The sequence below is a fragment of the Watersipora subatra genome, chromosome 6 (genome assembly GCF_963576615.1).
Source record: "Watersipora subatra chromosome 6, tzWatSuba1.1, whole genome shotgun sequence".
NCBI classification, from domain to species: Eukaryota; Metazoa; Bryozoa; class Gymnolaemata; order Cheilostomatida; family Watersiporidae; genus Watersipora; species Watersipora subatra.
The window spans coordinates 5,799,875-5,811,725 of NC_088713.1; the positions used below are offsets into that span (position 1 = coordinate 5,799,875).

The 11,851-nt window shown below is 36.3% G+C and overlaps 1 long non-coding RNA gene across 1 annotated transcript; it reads right to left on the reverse strand.

Moving 5' to 3' along the window:
• Nucleotides 1–3,841: 3,841 nt before the first annotated feature.
• On the reverse strand, nt 3,842–10,678 carry LOC137398946 (uncharacterized). The gene is made up of 3 exons (XR_010979075.1): nt 10,561–10,678; nt 7,920–7,983; nt 3,842–4,033 (listed from the first exon to the last, which is right to left on the reverse strand). It is a non-coding gene; the product is annotated as an uncharacterized lncRNA (long non-coding RNA).
• Between the last annotated feature and the right edge of the window lie 1,173 nt (nt 10,679–11,851).

The following is an 11,851-nucleotide window of genomic DNA, read 5'->3' on the forward strand; positions in this document are numbered from 1 at the left end:
GCAAATTCTTTGCTAACTAGCAAACTCTTTGCTAACTAGCAAATTCTCTGCTAACTAGCAAATTCTTTGCTAACTAGCAAAGTTGCTAACTAGAAGTGGGTAACTAGCAAATTCTTTGCCAGTTAGCAACTTCTTTGTTTCCTAGCAAATAATTTGCTAATTAGCAAAAACATCGCTAATTAGCAAAGAGGTTGCTAATTCGCGAGTCATTTGCTGACTTAACTTGTACTACTACAGGGATTTAAACCAAAAACCCAGAGGTTGTGGGTTCAAGTCCCTAACGATTCCATCTTTTTTTAACTTCCAACCATGACATTGAACAGGCATGGCTTATATTATAGTAATGAAGATTATAGAAAATATTCAGCTAAATAGGAGTTGCTCTCACATGACTATTCATGATTGAATTTCCTTTTTTTTTCCCACAACAAAGACTTCATGTCGTTAAGTTTACAGAATACCCATTTTAACGAATTTCATTTGGTTAAAGAAAGCTGGGATAGTTATGAGTTACTCGCCGGCAACTGGAAAAATTAAAGTGTTTATTTCTTAGCTTTGAGAACATAAAATACAGGTTCAGTAGCAAATTTATGATTTTACACAAAAAAACGAATATTTTGCGAAACACAATAGCAATATACGAAAATTTAAACTTGCACAAAAATTATTCAAAAGGTTTTGGTACAAAATTTGCTACAGTATTTGTTAAAATTATTAGCAGGACATCAATTTTAGTTAAATTTTTGCATAACTCCGCATTAAAAAGGCTCTGTAATGTAAATTAATAGCGCCTTTCAACACCAAAAAAAGTTGAGAAAATTAAAAGCATAACTAGCTTTTATGTGTCTACTGCAGATAGTAACGTACATTTTTGTGAAAGCTGTTTGGTAACATTGATTAGACAACTCCAAGAAGACATACAAATATTGTAGTACAAATCATCTGTTGCTTTTTATTTTAGACAAGCACCACATAACGGTTTGTAGTACTTCACAGACTTGAACCTATAAGAAAAAACAACTCCTTTCGAAATGTCTGGCATATAATTTAATGAGTCTACCACAATGTAAATTATAAAGTATAAACAATTAAAATAACCTTTATTTTAATAAATTTAAAACAATCTGCAAATCACTAGCGAGAAAGTTTAATTATTTTCAATGTTTAATGAACTTCATGAATTCAATAGGTAAAACTTTCCTTTTAAACTAGGTTGAAAATTACATAAACCTATCAGATATTGAGAAGCACTCACACGCCCCATGTCTGTGTGTCTTGTTACTTTCTGGATGGCTAGTCACCCTCCGCTTGTCCAGCCACTGTCTCCTTGACTAGCCATATTGTTCGTGTTCAGCTACTTGTTGTTCAACCAGTTTCACGTCTTCTTGACATGCCTAACCACCTTATACCAATCCATTAGCAGTATTAAACACTAATTTAAGCCTGGTTCCTAGGTTTATCGATTGCGAGACTCCAGCGGTAACTTGCGCAGCAAAACTCTAAGCTTGGCGGCATATGTTCACATATAAGCTGCATCGCTAAACCTAATCGCGTAACCAAATAAAATGTTCGCTCGTCATGCCGTTTCTAAAATGGTGCCCTTCACCCGTACAGTGTATTTTGGAAAGGTTTTGCCCCCAACCTTTTGCCAAATTTGAACAGTGCTAAACTGTTGCGTTGCCGCCGGTGGTTGTTACAACTACCGGCAGTCCTCGGCGTGTAGGTTCCCATTTCATTGCTAATAGCCTGCGGTGCTGTCGCCGGTGCTTTGTGACGTATATGAGAGCCAGGCTTAAAACAATCTATTTCAGTAAGTCAACATAGCCTTAGCTGTCAAGCAAACGGATTAAATGTTGAGTATTAAAATAGCGGCCATTATGCCAGGCTACACACTCCAATCAATTGCATAGTGAAGCTGAAGGAGTAGACAGCTGCAGCCAGGACACACCAATGCTAGCAAATACAGCATTGCGCCAAAGAACCAAAAGGAAACTGAGCAATGACTTTGACCTTACAAACATCCTGACACTTTAGTTGGTTCTACTCTAACAAAGGTCTATTTATACTGACACGCACAGTGCTACAAATCGAGGGGCTGGTGTTTTTGATGACCTGTCATAAGTGTGACCAACAGCAGCACTCTTCATGTTAGCAGCATGCGCAGTACTGTAGGTGTTTAAATACATGATATGAAACAGTATGCTATTTTAAGCGTCTAAATGCAATTTGGCAGCCAATCAGAACTTCTATTACAAAAGAGCGGATGACATTCGTTATTTTAGTCCATACAGCTCGTTCCCTTTTCAACGTGAGCAGTTCTCAAAGACATATATTCATTTTAATTATTTATTGCATATTATAAGAATGACAAAACGATGAGGCAGTTTTTAAGGAGATGAGTATGCTTGGGAGAATACAAGTAAGCACCTTCCTGACGTGTCACTGTATTCCTGAAGACAAGTTACCGGCTGACAGAAATAAATATAATCTTTCACACAGTCACATATGGCCAGACTTCACTACTGAGAGAACTGCAGCTGGAGAGCTACACTGAATATCAACTGATTTCCTGTTGGCTAATGTGAAACTGCTCTGAAACTTTAACGTATTTAGCAAAACCTAATATATTTGCTTTTTGTTAATGCATTTTTGTCAGCATGGATTCGCTTGTTTGCAAATGATTTGCTGAAAAAGACATTTCTTGATACGCCATGCATTTGCATGTTTGCGAATGATCGACTGAAAAGGACATCATTTGCTAATACGCAATGGAATCGCTTGTTTGGATATTATTTATTCTTATCAGAAAAAGTTGTTTTCAACAACCTAGCATTTCTATTGCATAAGCAATAGAAATGCTAGGTTTATAATTTCGAAAGTTAATCCAAAGGAAAAATTAGGTCAAATTTTGTTCTTTTTAAACTATGGAGTATTTATGACTCGCTGTCGATGGTAGGCCTATGTTTTCAACTGTTTTCAATGTTTGTAGTTATGCTAGGCTTTTTCACTCATCTCTAACTTCCCATATTTCACATGATGATGGGCTGAGACATCACGCAATGCTCCATAAATTCATTATATAAGTCCTTATGAAAACATGATTATTTACCCACATATGTAGTTATACACACAACATCAAGCCATGCCATTTTTACTTTATCTAGTGTTTTGTTTCTCAACGTTGGAATGCCGTTTTTGGCTTATAATTAGAGAACAACTGGTATTATTGAGAAGACATCAATGCATGCTAAATCTAAAAAAGATTGCTTCAATTTCTTCTGTTGTCATTGAAAAGACTCGCTTACAATTTACGAGTGGCTCTCACAATCACAGAGACTTGTATTTTGTGGTTAGGCTCTAAGACTTCATGATGGTACACTCTCGATGCTGCAATGGTTAGTATGATCTCCGACAATAATGTTTATCCTTCCACCTATTGGTTATACATTTGACAAACAAGAGATCAAGGAGGTAAGCCGCTAACATCAGAGTATGTTTAATAGTCATAGACCTGTATTTCTCTATAATTTCAATATTCATAGTAAACTACAGTCAGTTTCCTATTATTCCTGCATACTATTGACATTGAGTAAATTCTATTGAAATATATCAATAGAGTGAAACGGCTTCATGATAGTTTTATGAAATTACTCATCACGTGTTTACTTATATGAGCATGTAACAAAGAATCTGGCAGAATTGCAAAAACACCAATTTTTTTGTCAAAAATTTTTTTTTCAAGTGACAAATATCATATAAATTTAAAAAGTCCGAGTATACAAACCGGCCATTTGTAAGCGTCAAAACTAGCCAGAACTAATATTGGAGAGAAAATGAGGCTATAAATGAATATGAAGTCAATCCGTCTATGAGTTGACCCTATAGTAATACATGGATAAAGTGTCATTTAATGAACTATAATTTGACCTGCCTTCAGAGAGGCAATCTCTTTGTTACATCTACGCTGTCAGTTTTTCTTTTCGAGTACTGAGCGATAAGGGTTTGATTTTATGTCAGCCATAGGAACGCGACTCTAAAAAAGGAATGAAATGGTTCTGAGAATATAAAGTGACAATGGATATATAGAATAGGTCTATAAGACACTAGAGGGGGTCCTCCCATGCTTTGCGACAATTCTGACGACCCGAAGACAGGGATATTTAAAACGTGACAGACGAGACAACCATTTATCAATGTAGGTGACGAGTTGACAAGGATTGTCTACCCTAGGACACTTATGTATTCGCGGCATCTAACTTTCACGTTTTCGCGGTGTCATCCTCTCGCGAAAGTTTCATGTGCGAAACTAAACTATCATAACAAACGAGCGAAAAAGCGAAACTAAATAGCTTTGTTCATTGATACTGTATAATTGAATTTTATAACAACATTTATTTTAACGTTTTTAACGACCACTATAGCATCGTTAAAATATGAACTGACAAAATAATTTGACTGTCAAAATTTATTACGTTATTATTTTGCAATTATTTAGGATTATTTTCCCATTAGGAATTATTTATAATGATAGGAATTTGATGTCAATGCACATGCATTAGTTAGCGTTATCGTTTGCTGGGGACATCAATCAATGCAGTGAGCACCGTGTGTTGAAAGAAAATAAGACACATGCACTGACACTCGTAGTACTACACAAGCAGCATGGCTCTGAAAAGGTTTGGATTCACCACTGACACCTCTTCAATAACTTGTAATTTTTTGAGATTTGTTTTGTTTTAAGTGATGTGACTGACGAGACGTTTTTAAATTAAAATAGAAAAAACATGACCGCAGTTAATACGCTCAGAAAAAAAAAAACATATCTTCCTTTTGAGCGTTTTAACAAAGATCAATTTTGCGGATTTTATTTCAAGTTCATTCGGAGGCTTTTTACGCTTTCGATGGGACACGGCCAAGCGGGTGATTGATAAAACCTAATCTTTTGCAAACCTTTATAAAAGTCGTTAACAAAAATATTTTGCCTCTGATGATGATAATAATGATGCCTAAGAACTACTAGAAGTTGATGTTTGTCTCTATGGCTTGGAATGAAGTGACATTCTACAGCGATAAAAACCGCGTCCATGGCCGTTGGGCAAATAACTTTTCGAATATAGGATGTTGAGGTCGAGTTATCTGAAGAAATTTATCAATGCGTTAGAACTGACCAAACAAATCCGTTTGAGTTGACCTTGTGTTTGAGATGAAATGTTACATTTTATCTGAGGGCGAGTTTTTCGAGTTGGACTGTACTTACCGTAAAAAATTCCCAAAAAGTTGGGGCGGCTCAGCCGGCCAGCTGCCCCAGTGAAAACTGGTCTGTTGATAGTCCAAGAAACAAATGGCAGCAAGCGATCAAATTGCATTATCGACCTTGCCCATACCATTCTACCTGCGGTTCACAATTACAAACTAGTCGCAAATTGAAATTTTTTTTATCGGTGAACTGAACCTGAGGAATATAATTATGTTTGTTCCACTGCATTTATTTTCACATCACTATATTTTCGCACTCATCAGAGCTGCGAAATTAAGTTGCTTTGAAATTTTACTCTGTGAGCTACTCACGAAACTAAATACTAGCAAAATATAAGTGTCCTAGGGTAAGTGGGATTACTAAAGGTACGGCTGCACATAACGAATTTTTCGTTGGTTCTGAGTTCTGGCCGAAATCACGAAAAACGCAGAATTAATCGGTCGAAATTCACAGAATTATTTGAGCTGTGCATGCCCACCGAGTTTGTCGACGAAACGCTTTTAACATATTAAACACATTATTAGCGAGCACGATTCTAGCAGCTTTGGCAATTAGTATAGTCCAAGACACGTATAACGACACGCAATAAAAATACAAAAGCATTTCAACATAGAACACACGATGTCACTGTTTAAGTCGCGCTATTGTTGGTTAGTGAGCACAACTCTAGCACATTTTAAGATATATGTAGTCTGAAAACATAATGTTACACACAGAAAAATATTACAGAAAGTTATCATAGTAAATACGATGCAACTGACTTGTTTGCGTTAGAGATGTCCACATTCTCTACCACAAAACTTTTGCTGCTAAAAATAAATATAATTACAAAATAAACAAATTGTAGCTATAACGCTCAAACAATAAATACATTCAATAACGCAATCTAAGCAGTTGCATCGTGTGTACTATGTTGATTTGCACTTATACTTTTATTGTGTGTCATTATACGTCTCTTGGACTATACTAATTGCAAAAGCTGCTGAGATCGTGCTCGCTAGCACGATTCTAGCAGCGCAGAATAATTCTGTTTGTTTCAATCATTTCGTGATTTTGGTTAAAACCAACAGAAATTTCGTTACGTGTAGCCGTATCTTTACTAACTTATTATTTGTTCATAAATCACCACGGTCAACCGAAGCTTCACTAGTTTTGGTTTGAAGCATCTGGCCCAGCATTTATAGACTGCCAAATAATTAAAGCAATGAAACGCCACAACATTAACAGCAAATGCGTTTCCAAGTCTGTGACTGACAGTGATTAATAAAGACAATCTCGGTCTATTTTCACTACAAGAAATATAGCTCTAAAACCCTAAGACGGCTGTCACTCTTCGCGGAGTAATCAGCAACGCTCCCAAACATCACTAATATGTTTGTGAAGGTCGCTGGTTGAGCCATGCTTTTGGTTAGCAGAAGTTCAAACTGAGCGAGTTTCAGATTTTTAACGCAACCCAGTGCTACCAGTATATATATTTGTATTAAAATAACGAATGTGAAGAAAGAGGTTGTTTTGGTTACCAACTTGAAAAATGTTACAGTGATTTTAAAAGCGACGACAGTGATTTTAAAAGTGACGACAGTGATTTTAAAAGTGACGACAGTGATTTTAAAAGTGACTATTCTGACGACAGCTTTGTGTGGTAGGACCCCACTAGACATACACAATTAAAATGAACAAGATGGGTACAGAAAAAATTCTAACAATTGACCAATCAGGGGTCATTTTACAGAGCCATGAAAACAATCAACCAATGGATACCTCTACGACGGAATATATAAAGCTAAGGGTGACTAAATATTAATTCTAAAATGATATAAATAGGTCTATGACTAAAAACTGAATGCTACACGCCTACGAATAGGTATTGGATTAACAACCTTAACCATTTGAACTCTAGATGACCTTGTCAATGGGTGTCAGTACCCCTGGGCAATATGTCTAACGAGCTCAGGTTTTGAAACTTTTTTTAAATATATCTAAATGTGTTCATAATGCAATGATATTCGGTAAAACAAAAGTAAAAAAAGACGGGCAACTTAGAGGAAATGTCATCAAACAGCAAAAAACAGTCTTTCACCGTTGTGGGCTAAAACACAATTACATTAGCATCATTTCCATCGAACACACGATCATCATTGTTTCATGAATCAGAGTGAACTGGATAATTGTAGTTTAGTATCATCATGTCCTGTATTTGCATCGCAATCATTCATGACCTATCACCAAACAAGTCGTATCGGTTTGTTCGCGACAGCGTTCTAATAAAATTTGTTATTGAAACAAAGAGAGTAAAGATATCTGAAATCTGTTACAAATGGAAGCGAAATTTCTGGTCTAACCTAGTTTGCAAGAATTAATTTGGTTGGTTAGGCTGTTACCCTAAACAGCTTTAGTAAACAGAGCCATGTGAATGCCAGTATTTCGGCTGCTAGAGTTTCTGACACCTAGCAGCCGGGAATACTGGCAAGCTAAAAGCCTTTAGCCTTTTAGCTTAACCCATAGGAGTTAAAGGGTAAAGCTACAAGGCTTACCATAAAATGTACAGGTCTATGGTTGAAACCCTGAGGCTACAAAAATATGAATAGATTCAAGTGTGCAGTACAAGCATATGTTAACAACAGGTAATAATACTGTGACTAATACAGGCAGCCATACTTACTGTAAGTAGTAGTAGTGGTGGACAGAAGCGAGTCTTCAAGTGGATTAACTAGTGCTAGTCATATCTACAAATTAGTATAGAGAACAACTGTTAAAATCCAATGTTCCAACACGCTAAATAATGGCACAAGGTAACGGGTAACACTTGGCATTGTCCACATGTTAACGCTAACTGCCAATCACCAAAAGAAGACAACAGCAACTCAATTAATGGCCAACAATACATGGACGAAGACCCTTCATGGGTGCATACCATAGTTGGGAGCATACCATATAATGTATTAACTTACACCATACATGCGCGCACACCGTACACGCGTGTATACCATATATGCACGCACACCATGCACGGGAGCATAGTATACACGGGAGCATAGCATACACAGATGCATACCATTCATGGGTGCATAGCATCTACAAGCGTGTACCATGAACCAGTGAGTACATACCAAACATAGGCTCATACACAGGCTGCTATACAGGTACATACCATACATGGGTACATACCGTATACTAGTGCTGCACGATATCTTTGCATGTATATTTGATTATTTGGTTTCTAAATATATCAAATATCGAAAATTATCGAACATTGGAGTTGTCTTGTATCAATATATAATGTTAGGCTGCAACATGAATGATATGAAAGGATATTGGTCAAAATCAGTTAAAAAAAATTGTCCTCTCTTTCAATCAGAAGAGTGGACAACTCAAGTTTTGCAAAATAAATTACGCCGATATCTTAATAAAATATCGGTTTTGATATTCATATCGACTTGAAAACTGACAAAGTATAAAATCATCCACGGAAATAAATCGTCACATCGAATGATATCGGTTTATCGTGCAGCACAACCGTATACAGGTATATACCATACCCATATGTAGGCCTATCACACTCAAGTATATTACAGTCATACCTCGACATAGGTGCTTAATACATTCCGAGACTGAGTTCGTATGTCAATTTACTCGTGTCTCAAGGCAATATTTCCTATTCAAAATATCAAACTACAAATTAATCTATAAGTATGCCGTAAAAAAAACGCTTGAACATGATATTATGAGTAACATGGTGTATTTAATTGTTGCAATTCCGAACATGCGCCCTAAAACTAACAAATACCTATTCAGTTTTTATGATCTGCAATAAAATGTAACATCATTATGTACACTACTTTATGGAGATTTTACTTTCAAGACAGACATTGTGGATAACTTTTAGCCAACCGTTTGAAAAGTGTTCTTTAAATGGATTCAAAGAGAAATACTGAAGGATCCTGTTGTCAAAAGCGGCCTTTGCATACTTGGCCATATAGTGGCCATCGAGAAACGGCTTGTATCTCAAAGGTTACTCGTATCTCAAGGAAGGAACTTGCTAAAAAGTCAGCTCGTATCTTGAGTATCTCGCATGTTGAAGTACTCATTTGTAGAGGTATGTCTGTAACTAATATAGTAAAGTATAAACATTGTATACACCTATATAGTACTGTGTGTACAGTGTCACAAATATATACTTTAAATACAAGTAACCAAATACAAGTTACAAAAACCATTTTTGTTTTCTGCATCAAAAAGAAAAACCTTGATAAAAGAAAACTGGTTCAGCAGGATTCCCTGAAATCAAAAACTAGTCAAACTCCTAGGTGCATAAAGGTCTTGTTTATCTGTTACTTCATATGCAGACACAGATTACTATATGAGGTGTCACACAACCATTACTCTACTACAGCCCTATGAAAACATATCTACTTGTCAGCAGAACATAGCCTTCTACACTGACTCAACCAGGTGTCCTACACTATACCTGTACAGAGACTAAGTAAATTACTCATCCTACGCTATTTATGGAAGGCTGGCACACTATGTTTGGACTAGTGCCAAATTCAGTAGCTTATTTAGATGAAAAGGCAATTACTGGTGGGATAATAGCCTGTCTTGACAAGCTGTTGTTGTTTGGAGTTGTTCCCCTGTCGAGCGAGCAACACGACAGCTTGTCACAAGACGTACTGCACCTGATGCATCAGCTACGCTTCTAGGGAGTTGTTCTCTTCCGTTTTAGCGGCTTGGTTGCGATGTTATGTCGGTCGCTCCATCGGTAATCATAACGAAATTCGCGCAAAAATTTATGTAGAAAAAATATAATTACAACGTTTAACCAGCGACCAGTCTTTGCGGTAAACTTTAGTAGAACTTGAGAACTTAGGCAACAACAGCGACTAAACTGACTGTTCGCTCAGTCAGTTTTGTTTCTATTTTTGTATCAGTCAGTTTTATTTGTTCTTGTGGATTTTATTTCCAATTTATTTTATTCTTAAATTCTACTAAAGTTTACCGCAGAGACTGGTCGCTGGTTAAACGTTGTAAACTTGTTTTTTCTACATGGACTTTTGTGCGAAATTTGTTATGATTACCAATGGAGCGACCGACATAACATCGCAACCAAGCCGCATAGACGGAAGCGAACAACTCATTATAAGTGCAGCTGATGCATCAGGTGCAGTACGTCTTGTGACAAGCTGTTGTGTTGCTCGCTCGACGGGGGACAAATCTGCAAAAACAACAATTTGTCAAGACAGGCTAGTGAGATGGGGGAGTGTAAAGCCTCCCACCGCTAATATATTTGTCAGACCTTGACTCACCTCCAGTCCATGCCAAGACGATCCATAAAAGTAACAGTAGAGATTAAGGTGAATACAACCAGATGTGGAGCAGAGGTGAGACAATCCTATCACTGATCTCAAGTACCTACAAACAATGAACTATAGGAAATCACTACACTGTCTTATCATTGAGCAATACAAAAGAATAATACACAAAACTACATTGTTAAAGTTTTACAAATATGTAAGGAATTCAACAACAGAGAGAATAAGGGTAGATTTGCTTTGCAAAAACTAACTTTCGTTTTAATTTGTTGTTAGCAATGAACAGTCTTATTAGACGCATTACATCTACAAAACTTTATTAATTTTATAGATCTATGAAATTTTGATGAATTTTATTGAGCAATAGTACTAATGAGAGAGATTATTCATATTTTATCAATAGGAATAATAATAATGCCGCGAATTCTACTAATATTAATAAATCGTCAGATGTCAGGAGACACTCGCAGTCCTTTTAGAAACAGTCGGAAAAGTGTTTGTTCTTATTCATTCGTTCTCAACAGCCGATGTAAAATTTTATGATTAATTTAATATGAAAATATTTATATAGACCGTGTTGCACAACTGTTATGACGATTTACACACGTCCATGTGAATTATTAGGTTTTAACAGATACATATGTATGTCCTGTTAAATAATTTAAGTTGGTAACGAGAGAGTTAATTATGCACATGCTGATAACTCATTACGATCTCTCATGGTGAATGGGACTGCTGAGCTTACTAGTGAAGCTAAAATACAATGAATATGTTTATGATTGAAAACCTAAAGCTGAAAAACAATAAATAGATTTATGATTGAAACCCTGAAGCTGAAGGGCTTTAGTCTGTGACTGTATCCCTTTAGCTTCAGGATCTAAAGGAATTCAGTCTGTTACCGAATCACTTTAGCTTCAGGATCTAAATTCTCTTTTCGGCCAACTGATCTATGAGAAGACAATCACCACTATTATCAATTGCAGCCCAATTCCGACTGCTAAAACAAAGACATTGACCTGTTCAAATAATCAAGTATTAAAATAATTTAATCTCAAGTTCCCCTTGAAAGCTTCGGCTGGAATTTGATTGTCGTTTTCTTTTCAAACCTTTTATAAGCGCCTCTTTGCTTTTTAGTACATCATCCAATTTAGTTCTTTTCCGAGGCGAGTGATATAGAATAAGTTTCCACGACAACGGCGTTTACAACAAAGCTTGTCAATTACAATGGAAACACTATGGAAAGGAGAGCTGCTATGAACAGACTAGACTCTGTATAATTGCTATA